General features: G+C 39.9%; 1 long non-coding RNA gene and 1 pseudogene across 1 annotated transcript; both read right to left on the bottom strand.

Annotated features, from left to right (window-relative positions):
* Nucleotides 1–1,872: 1,872 nt before the first annotated feature.
* LOC146768837 (uncharacterized) lies at nt 1,873–15,600 on the bottom strand (annotated as a pseudogene).
* Nucleotides 15,601–20,770: 5,170 nt separating this feature from the next.
* Nucleotides 20,771–23,427, bottom strand: LOC146768836 (uncharacterized). The gene is made up of 3 exons (XR_014957141.1): nt 22,065–23,427; nt 21,099–21,361; nt 20,771–21,009 (listed from the first exon to the last, which is right to left on the bottom strand). It is a non-coding gene; the product is annotated as an uncharacterized LOC146768836 (long non-coding RNA).
* Nucleotides 23,428–24,222: the final 795 nt, after the last annotated feature.

Below are 24,222 nucleotides of genomic sequence, written 5' to 3'. Positions count from 1 at the left end.
TATTAATAACTTATCACCTCATTTAGTCTGACCCCAAATTTAATTTTGCCTTAAAAAAAAATTCATTTAATAGGCTTACAGGAAGTGGTGGGAATTTTGGACTTTCAAGCTGTATTCTTGCTTGTATTCAGCTGCACAGCACAAGTACAAACCAAATAAAGCCGTGTTTTTATTTGCCATGTGAAACCCTGAATAGCTTTGGTGTAAATTAAGCTTGGTACCTGCACTGAAGGCATGGGGAGTAAAAAGTGAGATATTGGATTAGAGACTACAGGTGAGCTGCTGTAAAAACCTGGGAAAGGCTCCTGTATGTTCTGGCTGACTAAATCTTTCCATGATAAAGGATTTTTTCCCTGGGAAGGGTTAACACCTCTGCTCTTTGATATTTAGCAGGGGAAATCCCCGAGGCTATAGAGGCACCACATTGCCCAGGGAAAACGTGAGTCAGTTCTACCTGCCCAGGAAAATCTTCAGAATTCTGCCTGCCTGATTCAGGCAGATTAAAATCAGCCTGACACCCACGTGTGTCTGGCCTTCCCCCCCTGCACAGATGCTCAAGTGCTCTTGAAACATCATTTTACAGCCCAGCATATTTAATGAGATTAAAACCTGAGCACGGAGATCTCAGCTGCCTGCAAAGCAGGAGCAGCCATGGGAGGAGATTTTTACATACGCCCCTTTATTGTGATTAAATTTGTGACAGGGCTTATAAATTCCTTTGCAATATTTCCATCTCTAAATAACTCCTGAAATAGTTTTAAAATCACTAAATAAAGCTAAGAAACCTGCCAAAATTTTAATATTCTTTTATACACCTCACAAGCTGTTATCTGATTTCTAATAAATAACACAATGGGCTAATAAAAAATGGGATTTTTACCTACCAACTCAAACTCTTTGTCTCCTGCATTGGCTCAACACTCTCTGCATGGTTTTAATAAATGAATGAACACATATACATGCTATATGAATAGACAGAACTTAAAAGCTTCTTCTCAAAAAGGCCATAAATGAACATAAATGAATGTGCATGGCATTGTGTTGACCTGGCATATATTCTCTAAGCACACCAGAATAATTTAACAAGAAAGCTGAGAAAACAAAATATTTTATATGAGATTTGACAAGGATAAAAGTGAAAACTTTAAAACTTGCCTTGTTTAAGAAAGCAAACCTCTTCCAAAGAGTAAAAAACTCATCTTTTTTCATAGTAAAAATCCAATAAAAGGATGTTTTGCTAGAAATATATCTGAATTCCCGAGCCCAGTTCAATTCCATCTCTGCCAAAACTGTTTTAATTTGGTCAGGACTTATTTGTCACCATCTAGAGATCCTGCCCCAAACCTTGGCTGCATCCAAACTCCAGTGACTTTCATTGTCATCTTTATATCTAAGGGGAAAAAAATGAAAATAACAAAAACACAAGCTACAAACATAGTGTTTGCAGCAGAAAATAAGAATAACATCCAATTACATTGCCAAAACTGATAATGTCAGCAATTAAAAGATGAATTAAGTTGTTGTTTGCTATGTGGCACTCAAACAAAAGACACCTTCTGTGATGGAACACCTGCAAGAGAATTCCAGTAAGGAATTTTTATCAAATATGCAGCATGTAAGAGAAAATAGGAGATACATATTCATAACAATATTTTATTTGTTGGATTTTCTTGTCCCAAAGTGCAGGGAACAGATTGTTTATACTGCAGAAGCTGCTCATATATTTCTGTACTCTATTCCATGGATATAACTTGCAGGGCTAAAAAATTTCTTCTAAAAACACCAGTGACAAGATTTTCACAGTTGTAAAAGCTATAAAAGCAAAAAAGTCCTTTATATTTCATAGTTAAACCATCTTGTGTTTTACTACCATGATGAAAAACCCTAAAGAAAAGTAGTAAATTGTTTCACATTCAGAACGTCTAAAATGGAACCAAACTTTAGAAAACTTTAAATTCATTATCTGGATCTCTGAATCAGAATGTTTTAGATAAAATACTCCATGGTCTCAGCAAGAATCAGCTGAAATACCTGAAATGAGAATGGCTGCTGAGTTTATGAACTTTTTGAAAATGTTGGGTCAGTGAATTACTCCAGGAGAAATGTTTTGATCGATAATGTAATTTATATTTCAGAATTACTCTTGGAAAGGAAGACTTTTAGAGTCATAGAAGGCTTGCAAATATATATGACAAAAAAATCAATCCCCTGTTGAAAAGGGGGAAACCACACTAAATAGCTGAAGAAGTTTTGAAGTAGCTTCCTAAAATATTTCAAGTTTAGGGTTGTTAGAACTTGTCTGATTAAGGAACCCCAGTGAATGTGGAACTGGCCATTGCTACTGCAGATCTCCAGGAGCAGGGTGGGAGCAGATCCCACTAAAATATATTTATTTTACAGCACAGGAGTGATCACAGCTCAGGAAGCTGAAGAAACAGGCAGCAAGCATGCATAAATTGCAGCAGCCCAAACTGGATTTGAATGTGTGACCAGCTCACATGATGAAGTTTCCCTATTTTCAGGTAACATATTAGTTCTAAGTATGGAGTACCAATCTAGAGAGGTGATGTTGGATTTTAATCCCTGAAATAGTTTGCTGTTGACATTGGAATTGGCACGTGTTTTTTCTTTCCCTTAAAAAAAAAAAAAAGAAAATGGGAGGAGGTTGGCCAGAGTTCAAGACTCTGAGAATTCAAACTGCATGTACCCACAGCAAGCACTCAAAAGGAGGAACCAGGTACTTGCATAACACTTCCAAGAGTCTTAGAAATTTGTGCAAATAAATGCTGGATTTGATGCAAAAATAAAGTATTTCATTAATTCACACGAAACCAAACGCACATCAGTTTGAAACTTCAGCCTCATTTAGAGAAATATATTTTATATATTTCTCTAAATAATAAAAATATAAAATATATTTTATATAAATAAGTTTTATTATTTTAAAATATATTTTATCCTGCTGTTTAGTACGCTCAGCACATGCAGTCTCTGGCAGTGCTGTCTCAAAGGTGGTGAAGTCCATGAAATAAAACCACATCCTCCAACATCACAGCTGCAGGCACCTGAATCACCGTGTGTTTCAACATGTTTATGTAGATCAGAGGCACTCTGAAAACTGAAAACAAGGTAAAACAAATAACAGATATAATAGTACAGAGGAGTAGCCTTGTGGTTAATGTTTAGGACTGGGAGGTAGAAATTTTTGGCTCTCACAAGGACAAGTGAAAGTGGAATATTGTAAATTGCTCCTCTGCCTCAGTTTTTCCACCCGTGGAAAGGGGATAATACAGAATTCTCTTTGATGTGCTCTTAATTTCTTTTTCCATTCCTTCTTTCTTCCCACACATCCACACCATGCCCAAATCCAGGTTATTTTTCCACAGCTATCACCCTTTCTTTATATTCATACAGAGAAAATTCTTGTCCATTACCAATCATCCTCTTTGGTTTAGAAATTCCAGTTATTTCCTTCTATCCACGCACAATGTGAACTGAAAAGTACTTAAATATTGATGCATTTTGCCCCATTTCCAGCATCCAAAACTGAGACCTCATTTTCTCAGGAAAAGTTAAAATAATGTACTAGTGCATAAATGTGCAACTTGGTTTATTACATCACCATGCCACGAGCCTCAAATTTTCTTGCCTGCTGTCACAGAGGTGACAATGGAATTCTGGTGTCAAAATTGGATGTGTAAAATAATAGAGAGAAAAAACATACTTCTTGTTCTTTATCACAGCTTCACCAGGATTTGGTCTTCTACATGACCAAAAAAAAAAAAAAAAAAAAAAAAAAAAAAAAAGAAGAAAAAAAGAAAAAAAGAAAAAATAAAATGTCAGTTTAAAATTATAATTAATATAATATAATATAATATAATATAATATAATATAATATAAATTTGATATGATATAATGTAACATAATATAAATTTGATGTGATATAATGTAATATATACTATACAATATAACATAACATAATATACCATAACATAAGATAACATAATATTGTATTATATTAGATGTTATTATATAATATATTATATACATTATATATTTATGTATAATTATATATAAAATATATTATATAATTTATATATATGATATTATATGATATATTGTATATTTTATATTATATATTTATATTATATATTCTATTATATATCATTATATAATATATAGTATATATTATATTATTAATAATTATTAAATTACTATTATATTATAAAATTAATAATTATATTATAATACACTTGGAAATAAAATATACAGAGAAAGAAGGAGATCAAAATGAAATGCAGATCCAATAGAGAGGGCAGAGAAATAATGGTTCATTTACAGTGTTTCAGGTTACTTCCAGAAAATAGATGGTAAGATCATGTTTCACCCTCTAGGCCCTCCCAAAAAGGATGATTATTTTTTCCCCATCCCCCAGTGGGATTTATTTCTTGCAGGCACAGCTGTGCCCAGGCTTTATAGGAACTTTAAAAGCTGGCTTTTATAGGAACTTGGAACTTTTCATTGTTTTACAATCAGCCCACTGCGTTACAGATAAAAAACCAGTCATGTTGTCTCAAAAAAAAAAAAAAAAAAAAAAAAAAGAAATATAATGCATTGCAATATTCCAGAATCACTCCCTGCACAGGTATTTTTCCTCATACCTTGTCTCAGACCAGGAATTTTGTTTTGCTTTTCTCCCTAACGTAAATAGCTTGGTGTGGAAAACCTGTCTGGAATAACTGAATCTGCCAAACCGTGTCAGTGGATTCAGCAGGCTTTTGGAATGGGAGCAGCCAATTTACTCAGTTGTCTGCCATGTAAATATGTCCACGTAGGGAGCGATTTCAGAATATCTACAACATTTACATTCACATCACAGCTTATTTCAGAATAATTTCCTATAGGTTAGCAAGCTCTTTACGAGGGAATTTCAGTATTTATCAGCGTGATGTTATGCAATAGGAATATGGGGATGTCATGTCTGCACTGGCACTCTGCAGCAACACGCAGACGTGAATTCTGCTGCCAGAATTGCTAAAGAAAGCTGAATCATGACCCAGGGACCTAACTGGCTGCAGCACCTGAATGGATTCAGGTTGTGCCTGAGCAGCTTGGGACCCTGGGATGCCTCCCAGCTCCCTCAGCCAAATTCTCTCACTGGGACATGACACAGGTTCCCATCAGCCTTGTTCCTACTCCAGCCACCTTGAGATTTTCACTGCCTGTACAGCCAGAATTATCAGAATACAAAGACAGCCAAGCACACTGTGCAATTCAGTTTTAATCACAGCCAGAGTACCCAGATACAAATAATTCAGTTAGCCACGTGCTTTATTTAATATATCCTATCTTAATGTGTTATGCTTTAATTAAAACAAAAAAAAACAGCATATTTAAACAGCTTCATTAGTTAATAACACAAAAATAAAAATCTCAATTTGGATTTATTGCCAATCTCTTTTCAAAAGCACCTTCAGTCGAATCTAATGAAATGCAGCGTCTAAGCATCAATGTGTGGAGTTGTAGTCAGTGAAAAATCACGTTTCCTTAAGAATGCAGCTGGCAAGCAGAATCTCCCCTGATGGAGCAAGTCTGCACAAAGCTCTCTGTGTGTTTGTACAACCTGAATGTCCCCGGGTCTGCCTGCATGGCTGGAATATTCCCGTTCCCAAGGCACAGAGCCACATTTCCTGCGTGTCCCACAGCAATGGCCCGGCTTTCCTCCTGCTCTGATGCGGGATTCTTTCCCAGCGAGTCATCGCTGCCTTGTGGGAATCTCCGGGAGCCCAGGGAGGCTGTGGTCAGCTCAGGGAAGGACCGGGCTGTGTGAGTGAGCCTGAGCAGCTGGAACACACCTTGGGCTTTCACCCAGCCCCGCCTCCTGAAAGCAAATTGTTATAAATGGGCGTTTATTCAGCCAGATTAAAAATAAAAAATCATTTTATTAGCGGTCAATATTCTATCTAGACAGCCACAAGGAAAGAACAGAGCCGAGCCCGGGCATTGACCCTGGTTGTGCCACAAGCAGTCAGCCTCAGCAGAGGTTTCCCCTATGCCCACACACCTCCATCCTGGCACAAGTGGGTTTTATAGGGAAAATTCCGCCTGAGGCCAAGATTTCAGCAATCAGTCTTTTCTTCTACTCAGAGTCCATAGGTTAATAAGATTTTCTTTTTTTGGTGATGAGGAGGAATAATTCAATGTCTGGGTAGGTGAATCCCTGATGAGATTTTACGGGAAGGCTGCATTCACATGTATCTGTCTGAGGATTTCCATGAGATCCATCTTGGGCCGTTTGTGCGATGATCAGCACCAATGATCAACACCTGGATTCCCAATGGTCAACACCTGGAGTCCCAATGATCAACACCTGGAGTCCCGATGGTGAACACCTGGATTCCCAATGGTCAACACCTGGAGTCCCAATGATCAACACCTGGAGTCCCAATGATCAACACCTGGATTCCCAATGGTCAACACCTGGATTCCAGCCATGGCCCATCTCCTGGCCCAGCCACATCCTTTTACTTGTAAATCAGTTTCCAATATACACCCAGGCTCGCCTGCAAAGGGGGGAACTAATACAAACAGGCATAATCTAACAAGTATCCAATATTCCATATTTCATACAAGGAATGGCGCAAATTATATTTACAACAGAGGTTCAGGAGGGGAATAAACATCTGCAAGAGAGAAAAGCCCCTTGAACTTTATGGTTTGAAGGCACAATGAATGGAATTTCCATGCCTCACAGTTCTTACTTTTCCAGCATTTGTAACACAGTTGACCTAGGTTCATATATCAATTTTCTTAGCTGATATAACAGTGCTTGTAACTCTGTAGTTTATCTGACCTGTAGTTTATCCAACCTTGAGAAAAGTATGTTTTATTTTAACTTACCATGTTTCCTCATGTGATCTTGTAGCAGCCTTTCATTGGCAGAATGTTTCTGTCCGTTCTGTCAAGCAAATTTTTTTTCTGAATTTAACAGGAATTATTTAGCGGCAATACAAATAACTTTTGAAAGATTTATTAATTAATAACTTATTATTAATTAAGCTGCCAGTTTTGTTAATATAGTCATATATCATTGAGACAGTTTCAATATTCTTTTTCACTACTAATTCAGTTTAGAGGATTGTTTATCAGTAAGCAAATATCCTAAACAGAATAATTACCTGCTCAAAAAACCAACAAATTTGAAATTTGTGATATTATGTCAATGCACCCACTTCCTATCACCAAAACATCCACAAATCCTAAATATATTCCAAGCACTTAAAACCAGAGCAAAACCACCACCCGTCCCTCCCTTTTTAGCTTGCAGGAAAGCACACCAAGTAATACACATTTGGTTGAGGTAGGGAGTGTTCTGGTGAAGGAAATACTCACCAAACACACAGAAGCAAGAGAATTTCTGTGCTTCATGAGCACAACAACCCTCCTGAAGCAAACTCTGCTCTCATGCAATCGGCTTCTATGCAAGGAGAAACATTTATTGAATTACCCATGCACATTAAATGAAAATCATAAAAATATAAACAGAAATGAGAGCATAACCCCCTGCTGTTTTCTGAAACTTGATTCTGTGCATGATAAAAATACTCAAAAATGTTGTTGACCATCCCTTCACAAGTAGGACATGCTACAATTTTTTGTTTTGTGGGCGTTCTCCACCTCCAGCTAACCCTACACCTTCCTTTAAATACACCTAAACAACCTGAACCAACCAACCAAAAGAAAAAGCTGCACATGAGGACTGTGCTTTCTTCTGCAGAAGCAGAAGAAGTTGCATGCTTATGTCTGACTGTTATATTTTTAGAAATACATGACCTACTTCTTTAAAAAGTAAAATTCTTGTTGGCAGTGTTGCAAACAGCACAGGACATTTAACCCTGCAAATGTCCATGGCATAGGGCTGTATCCAGACAGTTCTGGAATATCTCCAGTCTTCATAGTCTCTGGAGCATCAGGGTGATGGGGCAGTGAATAAATGTCAGCTGTACATCTCCAGAACTCCACTTACTGACTATTTTTGTTTAAATCTTTTCACTTTCTGTCTTTATATTTAAGTTCACATAGTGGTTAACCACAAGCGATCAGCAAGCCACCAGATAATCTTTGCATTTAAAAAGCTCTGTCCTCAGATCTCCTGAGCTCAGGAGCTCTCTGATACTGTGGACACAATGCAATTTTAACAGCAGAAGGAGAAAGCTCTGACTGTTGACATGTGACAAGGGGAAAATCCCAAGTGGTTTTATGTTTAGGTGTAAATAGAGTTAAAAAACTGCATTCAGGGGAAAACTTCACACATATGTAAAGGAATATCCTATCCTCCCATGCAAGGAGCAGCCACAGGTGCCTCCCATCTACCTAACAAGGGTGACAGCTGTGCAGAAATCTCCCTTTTTAGAAAGGTGAAATCACAGCCTGCACCCAATCAAAGACTTAAGAATCAAGAGGACTAAATACAAATTCAAGAAGAGGAGGCAGGGAAAGAAAATATTCTTGATGATAAGAACTAAAATGACACTTTGGATATCTTTAGGTCTCAGAAATGAACACATAAAATTCATTTGCCAAACAGGACTTGTCTAGCTCATGTAACCAAGCGGGTGCACAGCAAGTCCATTTCTGCTCTTCATCAGGACGTTCTCTCAAGAAGAACAAGAATATAAAACCTTGATCACAGCCCACATCCACTCCAGTGCATGGAATTTCCTGGCACAGAGTTCTGAGCCACAGATTCATGTATTTATTAAAGGGTCAGAACCCTCAAATCTTTATTAAAACACAGGAAATCCTGAAACTTCACCTGCAATAGATCTTGCACCTCTCTTGTAACTGATGCTCATTACTTCTCATCTTTTCTAGCACAGACATGGAGGTCAAATGGTTTCACTGTTCCTAAACATCTTTGAAGACACACCATATTCCTTTCCTTCCACATCTGACTTTTCCCTATTCCCATGTTTAGGCTATACAACCAGAGGAGTCCCTCCATCTGTCCTAATGGGCTTTATTTTCTAAAGTTATGATCCCCATGAGGTGTGATTTTTACTCCTCTTAAGGACTAGAAATTTCACACTCTCAGGTCGCTGGAGTGAGTTGAGTTCTCCAGACAAAATATAATGCATCTGTCAGCTGATCTCCAGAGGGAAAATGAGCACATTTGTGCTGCCTTGCATCCACTGATGGGATTTTGTCATTGATAGCTACCCCAAAAAGCAACTTCAGCCCATAAATCGCAGAGACACCTATCTTGTGGCTGCACCGAGGGGATTCCAATGAAATGTGGGCTCAGTTGACACATTTTACAAAAGAAAGCCAAATGGATTCGTTTACAGCAAGCAGAGAACGATCTGTTCCAGGAGCAGAGTCCCACAAATTGCCTTATTACCCTTCAGCTTTTCATCTGGGGAGGCTCTGCTCCTCCCCTGCCCAGCTCTGGAGCTGAATGGCACGCACAGCAAATGCAGCCCATAGTTTAGCCCTTACTCAAACAATGCAGGCATCTGCTATGAAAGGCTGCCACTGGAATGTGGCTCCAATACAGCCACGGGCAGGACATCACCTTTGAAGCCACGACAATAATTTTAACACAAGAGGTAGCTTGCAATATAGAGGATGCATTAAAAATGCTCTTTCTTACCACAGAGTTGAGAAAAACTGGGGCAGCAGTAGGTGGGTGTGTTTGCCTTGATTTGAAAGGATTAGGTGGACAGAAGGAATCTCACCATGAAATATTACCATGAGGGAGACAGCTCTGGCTGGTAGAAATAAGTAAAAAAAATCTGCTGGGATGGTGGATGCACTGTCACCCACAAGGAGAATTGTGAGGAAACCCAACCCTGTTCAGCTCCCAGTTCCTCTGAGTTGAGAGCTGCCCATGGATGACAGGACCTATCCTACTTAAATCGTGGTGTCCATAAAATAGAAATGTTTCTGCAACTATTTCACATAGGTGAAAAAATACCTAAAGATCTCTCATAAGTTCCTATGCACACAGAGCACTAAGTGAATTTTATAAGAAACATTTATATGTGAACTACTTTCTGAGCTCATGTGTTTTAATTTTTTTATGAACTACCTTCCCAGTGACAATAAACAACATTTTTTTTTTTATTTGTAACAGTTTCTTCCTCCTTATCAGAGGCATGAAGAGCAACATGTTCATAAAACCACACTGGGTTACTTAAGGTAACATAAGCCAAAATAGAAGACAAGATGGTTTTGGCAGAAAATCAACTGACAGGAACATAGAATTAAGTGATTTTAAAAACCGAACAGACACCAGTAAATATTGCAGTAACATTTAATTAACTCACTCCAACACAGAGACAATTACATCAACTACAAAAAAAATGCTGAAAATTTTGCAAACAGCACAAACCAGCTCCTGCATTCTCACCCACCATCTCATAGTTGAAAAATCTGTCCAGACTAATTGAATGAATGCTCCTCATTCTTTTGAGCAGGGATGTGCCTGTTCATGCACTTCTGTTGGTTTATTTCTCTGTATATTTTTACCTTGTCCCCTCCCTTCACTTCTCTCTGCTCCTAGTCAAGGTTTATGAGGGCAGTGCAGGTGATTCCAACAGAAATGGGAAGGCTGCACAGTGATTAAACTGAATTGGGCTTTCATGGGTTTATATTTGGTCAGGATGCTGCACCACATGAGTCAGGATTTATGTGACAAGGGGGGAACTAAACCTTAATTAGCCTCTGCCTCAGTCCACAAACAGCCCACACCTGAGAGTGGAAGTGGCTGTATATTGCATTTCTGCAGTGTGAAACAGGGTGCCATTCAGCAGCACACTGCCAGCAGCCCAAATTCAAAGTATTCCCCTCAGCTCCCAACAATCTGACCCTCAGCCTCTGATTTGGCACAATTTTGCAAGGCTGCACACTGTATTTGGGGCAAGGAACTGCTTTCAACCAAATCCAACAGCAGGGACAGCACATGGGAAATGGGTGAAACTCCTTAGGAGGATAACAGCTGATTAAAATGTAAACATCATCCAGGTTGTTTAAAGAAAAAAGACATAAATGTAAACAGCCTATTTTATTTAGGATTACCCGGTTTTAGTCATTCTAATCTTAGCAGAGTGGGTTAAAGGAAGCTGCTGAGCATTCTGTGTGCAGAACAGAGCATCCCCACAAGGAGTTAACGCAGGCAAAGCGCTGCATTTTAAATTCACACTCCGCTGTATTTCACAACAGCTCCCTGAGGCAGACCAGCCCTTATTTCCTCGGAAGGGCTTGAAACAGGATCTGAGAAATCTAAGGTCCTGTGTATATGGAAACACAGAGGCACAAAAAGGTGAGTCAACTAAAATATTGAGCTAGCCAGATGGAAAACCACCCCTTGATCAGAGCTGCCACGTGGGGCTTTGCTGCTCTGATTTTTAAGATTTTCTAAAGCTTTCTGAGTTTACATTCTGTTAGAAAACTTTCCCACACAATTTCTATAAACAGCATATTGTTTTGCATTCCTTCATAGGGGTAGAGAAACTTGATGTACTAGTAGTTTATCCAATGTCTTTGGAGAGGTGGCCCATCCCCTCTCCAATCCAATGTCACCTTTGGAAAAGTATAAAAGTTGGAGTCAGAAAATAAACTTTCTTCTTTACCTTGCAAATAGCAGGTGGCTCATGTCGTGCTTTCACGTGTCCTATAGCAACAGGGCTTAAACTCATTTTAATTTGCTGGCACCAGGACTTGGTGTGTTTCAGTGGAACTTTCTTAATTATTCTTTAAGTGTGAACAGGAGAGAAGATTTTGGGGCTCTTGAGTCAGGAGATTTAGGTGTGGGGAAACCGAACCTGACACAGTGAGAGGTACCACAAGTGTCAGGGGAAGCTGCATGGGTGATTTTTCAAAGAGAATTGTATTCATTACTGTGGGAACATATTTGCAGGCAGGTGGGAAAGGTAAGCAGTTTTCCCTGCCCTCAAAATTCTCTTCTTTCATAGTGTGCCCTACCCCAGCTCCTGGGGCTGGTGGAGAGCCTGCCTACTAAGTTGGGAAACATTCTTCTAATTAATAAAATTCACTACATAGCTGGAACTTGAAAAAACATGCAGAAAAAAGATTTGGCAGAATGCTGTGGACTCAAGGGTTCCATCAGCCCAGCTGCCCACTAACAAATGCAAAAAATGGAATATTAAATCAATAAGCTGAGGTTTAATCCTGTTTTTCAAGCAAAGAATGTGCTTAGTGACAGAGGCAGCAAAGCAGAATTCTGAGGGCTTTGAACTTTGTCTGAACCTTCTTCATTTTTAAAATAAATAGACCAATCATGGCAGTATGTGAGTAAAGACTGATTGGCGTGCATTAAAGGCCATCATTATCAAAGATAACCACTGCAGGAAATATAATTCCTGTAAGACATTAGACATAATGGCAACAAGGTTTATTTGTAACAACTGTAATCAAACTATGCAGACAATCCAAAAGGTATCATAAATCATGATCTGTATTATATGCTTAGTCTTATAGATTTAAAAAGATGACAATGGGGTACTACATGTGTAATCCACTTGTAAATAAAAATTTTTATTTACAGCTTCTCACAGATTGATTTAACAGCAGAACTACCCCTCCCTATAAACAGAATTTGTATGTCATTCGTTATTTCATTTAAGGAAAGATTAATGAAAAGAGAGGTATCAGAGCATTAGGTGAATATAAATAGTCTAAATTTAGGGTCAAAAAGATATTTTCAAACATTCTCAAACATTCTATCTGAAATGTTAAGATGAAACTGGAAATTCTTATAGACCCAGTAAGGCAAAGTTTAATAAAGCAAAGCATGGACTTTAGGTACCATCAGAAAACAGAACTGACTTTGTTCCACCACTGTATTTATTCCAATAAATACTGATATAAATACTCCAATATCACATTGATTCTAATTCTAGAATGACACACACGAGAAAAAAAATATCTTTGTAAAGCACCACCCTTTGGTCTGACATTGCCTTGCATGGAAATATTTTCATCCTCATTAGTGTTTGTTCTTAACCTCAAAAAAGATAGTCTATGTCATTAATATAATCACAAACTTTGATATGAAAAAATAATAGATAATAGAGAATGGGATTTGAGGATGATAAGCTATGAATATTTGAAAGACATAGAGAGACATAAGGAAAAAAATATCAAAAGATTCTGAAAAATGATTTTTTTTGTATTGATTAGTTGTTCACTATTTCAAAGCCAACATCAGATTTGTCCATATGAGGTTTGCAAAACTGTTTAGTTTCACCGTTTTTCAGTAACTCAATTCAGTTGTTTCTTCTTTGCCATTATTTTTTCAGTTATATCACTTAAATGAAAGAGCAAAACCCATGAAAAAAATTACTGTGGACCAGATAAAATAATTTCCTGCAATATTTTTTTATCTAAGAACTGTCTTGCTCAAGAGTTACACCCAGGGAGATGGTAAGGAAAGGGACAGAAGGTGTCCCCATAATGTCATAGCAATAGGAAGCCACTTCTGATCAGGATTGAACACCCTCAAGATGCAGGAAAAACAAAATTAAATAGGCATTTATGTTAATTTTGTTAATAAATATATAGCAACTGCTCTTGTCTTGGTTTGCTTGGTACAGAAAGAGCACAGAATGTATAAATGATTTTATTTAACAGGACATTAAAAAGTGGTCAAGGTACAAACCATTTTTAGTTGAAAATAATCTTGGCGATATTTGAACATCAAACTTAAAAGAAGAGCTCGGTGTAAATGTCTGATTTCTCTTTGAGCAAAGAAAAATTCCCAAACATTTCCAACTAACCAGGGAAACAGATTTTGTTGCCCTTTTTTCAGACCAACAATAAACATTCTGCATCTGGCTATGGTCTACAAGTTTATCACTGAATTGGGTATATTAAAGTTTTTCACATATGCTCTTATATATGGAAAAGGAAAAGTTGCATCTTTGCCAAAAAAAAAAAAAAGATAATTTTAGACCCGAGAAAGAGAAAGAAAACTTGAATTCAAGGTCACAAATGTTATGTAAATATCACGGAGTGGGTCAGGCTGGGAGGGACCTCGGTGGCTCATCTGGTCCCACCTCCCAGAGCCCAGGATTTGTCCAGACACATCTGGAATATCCCCATGGGGCAGCTCCACGCCCTCTCTGGGTGATCTGTTCCAGTGGTTTTCATTTCTGAAAAATCTCTGCTACCGTGGTAATCTCCTGTTGCAAGGATGGTGGGACAAGGACTGAGCACAAACTCCCCATTGGGAGCCAAATCCAAAGAATGCTGAAGTTAGGGGAGGAAAAGAAAATGGCAATATCAAGAATTTCACATCACAATTTGGCCAACTAGAGTAGCAATTTCCTACTCTGTGGGCTGCCTCAGCAGAGAAGCTGCTAATTGCTATCTACTGATAATGCACCAAGTAAAACTTGCAAATCCCAGTGGCAAACAGATTTCCCACTGTCCCACAAATGCAGCAGCCCCTGAGTGCTTTGTACCTTAAAGCACAACTTTGTGCACAAAGGCACTTCATAGATTCAACAGAAAAATCTTGTAAAAATCAGTATTTTCTTTGGTATATACTACGACACTCTTCGACTCAGGTCACAGAAGACATTGTTGGGCCAATTCTACTTTTTTCACCTTTAATTAAAACTCATTCACCTTTAATTAAAATGTCTACACCTGTAATTACACTTGATTACAGTGTAAAGACTAAAAAGCAGGATACACAAGAGCCAAACCAGCTATATTAAAAAGTCTGGTACTTTATTGCTATTACATCCACAGTCTGCCTGTAATTTTCTGCAGAATCAGAATTTTTTGTTTTCTTTTTGAGTACATTTAATGCTATTTGAAAACTGTAAAATACAATAACCATCATGATAACACCAGTGTATTAAGGAAAACACCATAGAAACAATAAAAGTTTCCCTTTTTCTGTAAAGATTCCTACAAATCCTAATTTAAACTTAAAATTCTTATCCCTGAAAGGGAAGAAAACTCTGCCATTAAAAACAATTTGTCAAAATCTGCACCTGCTGAGGCCCTGATCTTAGAAAAGAAAACCTCAGCAGAAGTTCTCATGACATCACCTCTTCACTGTCATTCTAAATTAGTAATAGCTGTCAGTACAAACAAAAATCCAGAATAATCAGGAATGAAGAGAAAAAAAACAGGTACAAAGCCGTGTTGAAGGGGTTAGCAAAGCTCAGGTGCAGGTAAACTGAAGTCAGTGTTATTTCCCAGGTAAACTAAAGTCAGAATTACCTCCTAGTCTTGGAATATTCTCCCACAGAATCTGTGTGAAAGGTGAGGTAGGAATGATCTGCTCTTCCCAGCTGTAGGTGCTCTTTCAAGTGCTCCCCAGTGTGATTGCAAAATTCCTCCCTGCATTTCCCTACAAAGCAGCATTCTTCCCATTCCCATGTGGCAGCATCAATCCATTCTCAAATTTACTTCCTGGGGCCATTGCCTAAAAGTTTTAGTTCTGCTACATTTCTGTGAGTTTCTCTTGTAAAAGTAGCAGTCAAGATTAGAGTCTCCTCAATGACATGAATGTTTTTTGGTGATTTTATTTTTTTTATTACTGGATACCTTATTTTAAGTATCTAAGGCCATATTTTGCAAACATTTACACCTTGCCAGAAGCCACAAGTTGTAACATTTTCATTGCAACCACACGGTAGCAGTCCTACGATCCCCATCCCAAACATCTGCTGAGGGTGCACAACCACATCTGCTTCACCTTTCCTATAATTTAACTCCATGGCAGGGAGTAAAACCTCTTTGTAAAACCTCTTTCCACGCAGGAAGCCAAAGCAACCATCACCAGGAGTGCAATTCCAGTCACTGACACCAGAGTGGGATCCCACTGAACAGGGCTGGCTCCATTTTCTTGTTCTTCTCAGGGTGCAGCTCTGGAATTGGCACAGCTGCTAAATTAATGAGAAAATTGATGGAAAGGAAAAAAAGAAAAAAAAAAAAAGGGATTTGCAGCTGAAAGAGCTGGTTCTTGTGGGGGAATGATATGAAGAGAAATCAGTTTTCTGCTCAAGTGGCTGCATGGTTGTATGAAGGAAGCCACAGGAATGAAAGCCAATGAGAAATAGTTCCACGGGGTTTTTGCTACTCTGAACAGATACAACAAGAGCAAACTTCATTTAAAAAATTCTTCTGGCCCATTCTGCGTGGTTTTCCACCTCCCTCCTCTTCCCTGTGTTACTAAAGAGGTGCCAGATCAGCTGCTCTGAGCCACTCCCTGCCTTGCTTTTTGCCAGCACCCTGGATTAGTTTTTAGGGTTTCAGGAGGCTCTGAGCAGATCAGCTGACAGATCTCAGGCAGACTTGGGGAAGAGGATGGCAACAGCAGCTGGGAGGAGGTTCTGCACTTTCTCACACAGATCTGGAAGCCAGAATCTGCCCAGTAGCCTCAAGCATCAGTGTAAAAGCCTGACTGTGTCTTCCCTGATGCTCGTGCTGATCCCACTGATTAAAAAACGTGGGTGCTGACATAATTCCGGGCTGAAAAAAGGGAGTGGGAAAGTGGGAAAACGTGCAGGAATCGCTGTGCCAGCTCCATGGTGACAGACAGGCACCATCCACACAGCTGGCTTTGTACTCTTTGTACTTCCAGCTACTAAAAATACCCCTCTGGAAGTGTTCCCCTACCAGAAGGGGAAATACTGGAAAGCTTCCCAGAGAAACGATGGTCTGGTATTCCAAGTGGGAGTCTCCTCACGTTGTAACAGTTCAATCCAAACTTCTACAACCAACCTTTTCCCTGGAACAGGAACTCCTGGCATCCTTAAAGACAGAGGGAAAGGCAGGAAGAGTAGTGTTTATGCTGGACATTAAATAATCTGTGGTCAAGGAACTTTATTAAAGTTATTCCAGCCACGGTATTAATACCACTGGAACAAAATATCTCAAGTTATAATTATTCTAATTGACCAACACCATTATCCACAATATCCCAAGGACCAGAGGCAAAAACCACCACAGGGAAAACTGTGGGAGAAACTCTGAAATCCTCCTGTCCATAATGGCACAGCCTCGCCTTGTCTGTACATCCCACCTGAGCATCCACATCCTACTTCCTTTTCCCTACATCCCACCTGAACCCCTCACATCCCCTTCCTGGTTTTTATATTTTATTTGAACCTCCCACATTGCCCTTTCCTCTTCTCCCATCCCACCTGAACCTCTCACATCCCCTTCCTGGTTTTTTTTATTTTATTTGAACCTCCCACATTGCCCTTTCCTTGTCTCCACATCCCACAACTCTCCCCGCTTCCATCTGTACCCCACCCACCCTCTAATCCTTCTGTTTGTCCTTCTGTTAGTTTAGGCTCACCCCCACTATTTTCAATATCCTTCACCCCAAACAGAGGCACGTTTAAAGGCATGGAGAGCTGGAAGCATCCTGGAAGGATTTGCAGCCAAGCACAGACCACACACATTGATTTGGTGCTTCCAGACTGATAAATTTCCTGTGCAACCAGAATTTGTGATTTCTTTCAAGCATTAATTGATAACAGCAAGTTCTTGCTCTACTTGAATTACTCCTTAAACCACTCTTCCTTTTGATAAAATGCTTACAACTTAATTTCTAGACACCTTTCCAAGTAGGCAGTGGCTGCACTGTGAGAAGACAAAGTAAATTAAGAAGGAAATGTGTGTTTTGTATAATTAGAATGACAGCTATCCCCTTTACTACCTACAAATGCTCTCAGGGGTGAGTGCATGACTTTAGAACAACAGCAGTAAATAGACCACTCCTTTCCAGCTCTTTCTGCTGGGAACACCTCATATCTCTATTCAACCCACTTCTTACTTAAATAACCACAGAAGTATATCATGCCTGGGGGAAAACTTAGTGCAGGTTGGGATTTGCATTTATTTCATGGGAAAAAAAGTAGTGAAAAAGGGAGGAGAATGAATAAGAAATAGGTGTATTTGCCTTCAGGACAGAGTTTCCATTTTTTCTCTTTGGTTATGCAATATAAGATCTTCTCTTTTTTATTTTTATTTTTTTTTTCCCCGTGTCTTTAAAAATGGTGCTTTGTCACTGATTCCAGTCTCTTCAGCAAAAATCTGCTTGCATCAGAATGTACTTCACAGGAGAGCAATAAAGCAGCTATTCTTCACTTTCAAAGACACACACAGCCCCAAAAATTACCCACTCCTGCCCAAACACCCCCAGTCTATGCACCCATATTTGCAGTTCAGCAATCCTGAATTTTACTCCCTAACGAGGGCACAAGTGCCATCCCTATGTTGGTCAGACAAAGGTGTTTATTCCTTTTCAATTAAATTCCTTTTATTCCTGATGAGGGTCAGGGCATTGGTGTGGAAAGAAGGGAAAAGGATCATGAGCAAGAAGTTTATTATTTTTTGTTTACCAGCCAGTAGTATAACAGACTGAGAGTCATTCTTTTGTATCTCCCTTGGCAGAACAAGGATCTGGGGTTGGTACTTCCCCACCCTTTCCGGTAATGAATCGATTTGATTTTTTAGAGTTGTTTTTTTTTTTTTTCTTGTAAATCCCCCCTTTCCTCCAGTGTCACCCCCTTGAGAAGTCTCCTGTGCCTGACTTGCATGCAGGCATCACAGAGGTTTATTCTGTGCGTGAGAAAGGGCAATGAGAAAACAACAACCTCACTTCCACAATTCCCAAAAGCCATGAAACGTGGGCCTTCCTCATTCTCTTATCACTGGGCATCTCCCTGCTTGCTTTCTGCATGTTGCTGCACATAACAACACACGGAGTGTGTGAGTCCAAACCTTTGGGTTTAATTGATGGCACATTTGCTGAGCACACATCAGTGCTTCTCCCTGTACAGGTGACAGAGCACAGGTTCTGTGCAATAATTACTCATTAGTGAGCAGCCCTGCAGCCAGCCAGCAGCTCAGCACAGCAGGCTCAGCTTGTCTTCTCTCACATATTTTTTAGCTGTATTTCCAACGTGCCTCGTTGTCCCTCAGGCCCTTCTTTTCCCCCCAGTTTTGAATCCCGTTCTTGATGCTGAGAATGTTGTGGCTGTTCAGCTTGGGGAGGAGAAGGTTGTGTGGAGAGCTCAGAGCAGCTTCCAGTGCCTGAAGGGGCTACAGGGAAGCCAGAGAGGGACAATTCATGAGGAACTGGAGTGACAGGACAAGGGGGAATGGGTACAAACTGAAAGAGAGTAGGTCTAGTTTAGATATTAGGAAGGAATTCTTCCCTGTGAGGGTGGGAAGGCCCTGGCACAGAGCAGCTGTGGCTGCTCCTGGATCCCTGGCAGTGTCCAGGGTCAGGTTGGATGAAGCTTTGAGCAACCTGGGATAGTTGGTGTCCTTGCCCATAGCAGGGGGTAGAACTGGGTGATTTTTAAGATCTGTTTCAGCCCAAACCATTCCATGATAAACAAGAACAGCACAAGAGGCCTCAGGCTGTGCCAGGGGAGGCTCAGGTTGGACATCAGGAAGAATTCCTTCACAGGAAGGCGGTCAGGAATTGAAAGAGCTGCCCAGGGAGGTTTGGAGTGCCCATCCCTGGAGGTGGCACTCAGAGCTCTGGGCAGGTGACAAGGTGGGCATTGGGCACAGCTTGGACTCGATGGGCTGGGAGGTTTTTCCCAGCCTAAAAGGATTCTGTGATTTTACATGCACTGAACATGAAGGACACAAATCCTGGAGACTCTGAGGTTCCCCTGGGCTCTGTGCAAGGCTGTGCTGGGAGAGGCACTGAAATGAGCTCGTGGCTTGAGGGGAAGGCTGGCAGAGCTGGCTGCTCTCAGTAACAGCACCCTGCACATCCTCATTCTACCATTACTACTCCTTCCCCCCCCTTTTTTCTTTTTTTTTCTGGGATATCTTAAAATATCCTAGAATTCTAGGATATCCTAGAATCAAAACCTGCATGTAAACAGAAAAACACAGGAAAGCACTCAAGTGACAAGAAAGATGTTAGGACTGAACAACTCGGCTTTAAATTAAATAAACCTCCAAACCCAGTATTTTTTCTTGCTTTTCATATCAGCTGCTCTATGAACATTGCACCCAAGAATCAGCTTTTCAAAAGTGTCTGCAGCTAACCAAGCACTGGCCAACACAGCTCCCGGATAAAGCAGGAATACAAGGGCATTACACCCCAAAATGTTGATGGAATTCTTACTCTGGGGGTGACACTGAAGTCTCCAGGACACTTTCTGCTCAGATATTGGGAATTTAGCAACAGTGAGCTTGGACTCTTTGGATGAGTGATCCAATGTTTCAGCCGTGAGCAGCTGTGCAGGAGAGCTGCAAAGGGACTTTAAATAAGGGTCTGTAGTGACAGGACAAGGGGGATGGCTCTAAACTGAAAGAAAGTAGGGCTAGGTTTGGTATTAAGAAGAAATTTTTTGTGAGGGTGGGCAGACCCTGGCACAGGGTGCCCAGAGCAGCTGTGGCTGCCTCTGGATCCCTGGCAGTGCCCAAGGCCAGGTTGGACACTGGGGCTGGAGCAGCCTGGGACAGTGGAAGGTGTCCCTGCCATGGCAGGGGGTGGAGCTGGATGATTTTTAAGGTCCCTTCCAAACAGAGACATTCTGAGATTTCAGATTCTACTGCAGAATCCTGTCTGAACTGAGACAGCAGCAGTACAGATGCTGAACAGCCCTGCAGCACCCAGGAGGGAAAATAAATCCAGAAGAGCTTTCTCAAAGCATCTGAGCAAGAAACATCCTTTCCAACCATGGCTGCACTGATTTTTTAACAGCTTCCTGACATGAACAGTGCAAAATCAACACTCAAGACAATCAAGTTGATGAGAAACATGATAGAAATAGTTTTTCCCTTTATCCTGCTGCTACCATGAGACTTTGGGTTTGCTGTAGGGCAAAAGCCCCTGTGTGGAAGCAAACCTTGGTAACTCCAGAGATCCAAGTCACTTGGCTGCATGTTTGTGTCCAATGAAAGCTTTTCAAGCAGTTTTGCTGTTCATCATGGTGTGGATGAGCAGATCCTCCTCCCACGTTCATCTCCTTTTACAGACGAGGCCAACTGTGAGAGGGCCAAGAACACAAGGGTTAAAGAGTTTCCAACAGGTACCCCCAAATCAATGATAAATGCCAAAAGGAATCAGGACTGACATTATTATTACTGTAAACAGCACCAAGGAAATCTCATCACTGGCCAAGCATTCACAAAGGTATTCACCCCATGCATTTGCATGGGGTACCTAGAGTTTGGATGTGCTGACACTTGGATGTGTGGGATTTATTCCAGTCCTGGTTTTCCAGATGAGAAATTGAGACATCTTTGTGTATGCAGAACAAATCACTGACAACCTGGCAGGAAATTCAGTTCTTGAAATAAATCCAACTGTTACCTGGATGTTAACTTCAGGCAATCTCTGGAACAATAAAAGAGTACAGAAACGTGGCTGGTTAGACTGGCAGGAGAGTGGCTGGTGGGTTTCTGCAAAATACTCACTTTTCATAGTGCCACAGTTAAAAAAATAATTTTAGAAAGCGTAGTGACACTTGATACAGTCAATTCTCCTGAGAAAACTCAGCACAAAAACCATGAAAAATTCAGTCTCTTTTGCTTTCTCTTATTACCAATAACAAGCTACAGAATAAATATTTTAGAATGCTACCCCTGTGTTTCTCTAATTTGGGATGTACAAAGTTCCACAGGATGAGGGTTAATTTTACTGCTTTTGGGGCTAATCTAAGAGATCTGAAGGAAAAAAAAAATGTTTGATATCTTAATTAAGGAACAGTAAAGAATAACACTGGCAGAGAAAGGGTTCTGTACCTCGATGCTCCTTTACTTCAGAGCCCAGTGTGCCACAGACAGCATTCAATTAAATAATAGTCTCAGTAATAAACAATGACAATACACAGAACACCACACAACATCACTCCTTTGGCTCAAAGTAATTCCAGTTTGTGACTGAACAGCTGTTATGCAAAACAATGGAGCCTTCACATCCTACAGCTGAAAAGGCAGGGAACAAATTGGCAGAGGAAATTTAGATTGCACATCCCTTATGGAGTGGTTTTATTTCTTGTGCAGTTTGAAAACAGCATCAGTACAACTTTGGTATTCACCTGGAAAAGGCTTAGTTGGGAGAGCAGTCACTGCTTGTCCAAGGGAAGCTCTGTCTGAAAAGGCAGCAATTTCCAACAAAACCATTTGAAACAAAAAGCAAACAAAATAATTTGTTCTGGATTTTTTTTTTTTTCCCATGGTGCAGCACACCCAAGATAGAGTTGTTTTCTCATAGGGATGTTAATAACAGGAGTAATAATAAAATCATGCTGAGAGACGATGAGGCACCACAGCAAAGGCTGTGGAGAAACTCACAATCCTGTCTCAAATGAGTTCTCTGGGAAGATCATATTTAGAGAGCTTTCTACTGCCTGGCCTAACCAAAGCCTTTCCAGTGGTTATATTTTCCTCTCCTGAACATTATTTAAGGTAATTTTTACAGTAAAAACAATCAGCCACTGAAACAACCTTCCCAGAGTTGTGTCACTGGAGGTTTAAAAGATGCAATTAGACAGGATGTTGGTTAATGATGATTTTATGATTCTGTCACCTCACCTATGCTCCCTCTCCCCAGAAAAAGGCTGGACAAGATCAATCATCTTTTGAGGTGCCTTCCAGCCTGGGCTGTTCTATGATTTTGGGGATGCTGAGAGACTGAAGAGGGACATTTCTATGTGAAAACCAGCATGCAAACACTTACTGTGGGGTCATTCCTTCTAAAATCACCTGGAATCAACCACTGCCAGAAAGGAAGATCCTATTGCCTGGATGAGGTCACTGAGGCCAAGTGGCATAGCAGGAGTGCCAAACCTCATAAGAGTACAGAAAACCAAGGAGTTATAATAGGATAAAGATTTTGTGAAGCCAGAGAGGTCTCTAGAGGTTGATTTCCTCTGAGTGCAACTCTTATCAAGCAGGAAATTATGTGTTAAAATAATGCAGGTTGATTAAATGCAGCACAAATGCCGCTGTCAGTAGTATCAATATGGAGAAGAAGGGCTCTGCTAAGGTAAAAAACCTCTTCCTCCCCAATTAAAAGCCTAATCACCATTTACATGTGTCTCAACAAAACTTTGATTGTGTAAAAGTTCTGTATTTACCACAACAACTCAGCCCAGGAGCTCTCAGTTTCACAGAATCACAGAATTTGCTTTCCTTCCCTTTTTTCCACGCTGACAAAAGATAATGCGCCTTCACCAATTAGGCACCAAACGCAGGGGAAAATAAAAAAGTTTCAAGTACATAAACAATATATTTCATAAATAAAACCTGGCTTCCTCTTGCCTATTGGTTTGGTGTGAGACAGAAGTATTTGTGGACAGGACAGCTGAGGAGAAACTGAACTAGCTCAAGCCAGTGGTGAAATAATTCAGGAACTGTACTCAGGATATTGGGAGGCTAAAAAATTACATGATCTCACAGTATTTGTGTGAAAAGTACCTAAGGAAGACAGAAGTGAGCAGGGAATGAAAAATTCTCCTTCCCACACTGCTAAAAGGTACCTTTCTTTCTGATATGCATCCTTGTCCCATCAAATACTGGTCCCTTCCATGCAGGTATTTTATAGACCTGTTGACATTTAATTAAAAGTAGTTCTGCTCCTCTGACACCCAAAATCTCTCACCAGAAATCCCTTTCCTATCCCTGTCCTGCAGCTTTAAACAAAGCCTGGTATACCAAGCCTCTGGAAACAGCCATGGCACCAAGAAAACCACTGGAGGTTAATTTTTATATCCAGACATTTATACTTTGGGAGAATTTGTTGTAGAGATTGTAAGGCAACCTTTAGGGATCAAGTAGTCCATGTTAATAGAGACTTTCAAAGCTGAAGTCATTCCTATTCATATTTCTGCTAAAACATAGAACTTTTTCATAAATACAATAAGCACAGACAGGATTTTTACAACCACCAATCCATCCTCACTGTCAAGACACAGCAGCTGCTTATCCTCAGGGAAAAATAAAACCATTCAGCACAGTTCTGTGGCTCAGTCTGCTGCCCCAAAGGACCCTGTTCTTCAGCCACAGTAGGGTTTGCCCTTCAGGATTTCAAGCAACAACATTATATATATATATATATATATATATATATATATATATATATATATATATATATATATTTAGTTTATTCCTTTTTGCTACCAGCTCATTTTCCCTGTGGGAATAACACTATCTTCTTGACATGCAAAAGTCCAGACTGCATATCCATGGATAAAG

This window comes from Lonchura striata, chromosome 1 (genome assembly GCF_050655825.1).
Source record: "Lonchura striata isolate lonStrDom1 chromosome 1, ASM5065582v1, whole genome shotgun sequence".
NCBI lineage: Eukaryota > Metazoa > Chordata > Aves > Passeriformes > Estrildidae > Lonchura > Lonchura striata.
The sequence above is the reverse complement of the archived record's forward strand: the minus strand, read 5'-3'. Positions and strand labels throughout refer to the sequence as shown.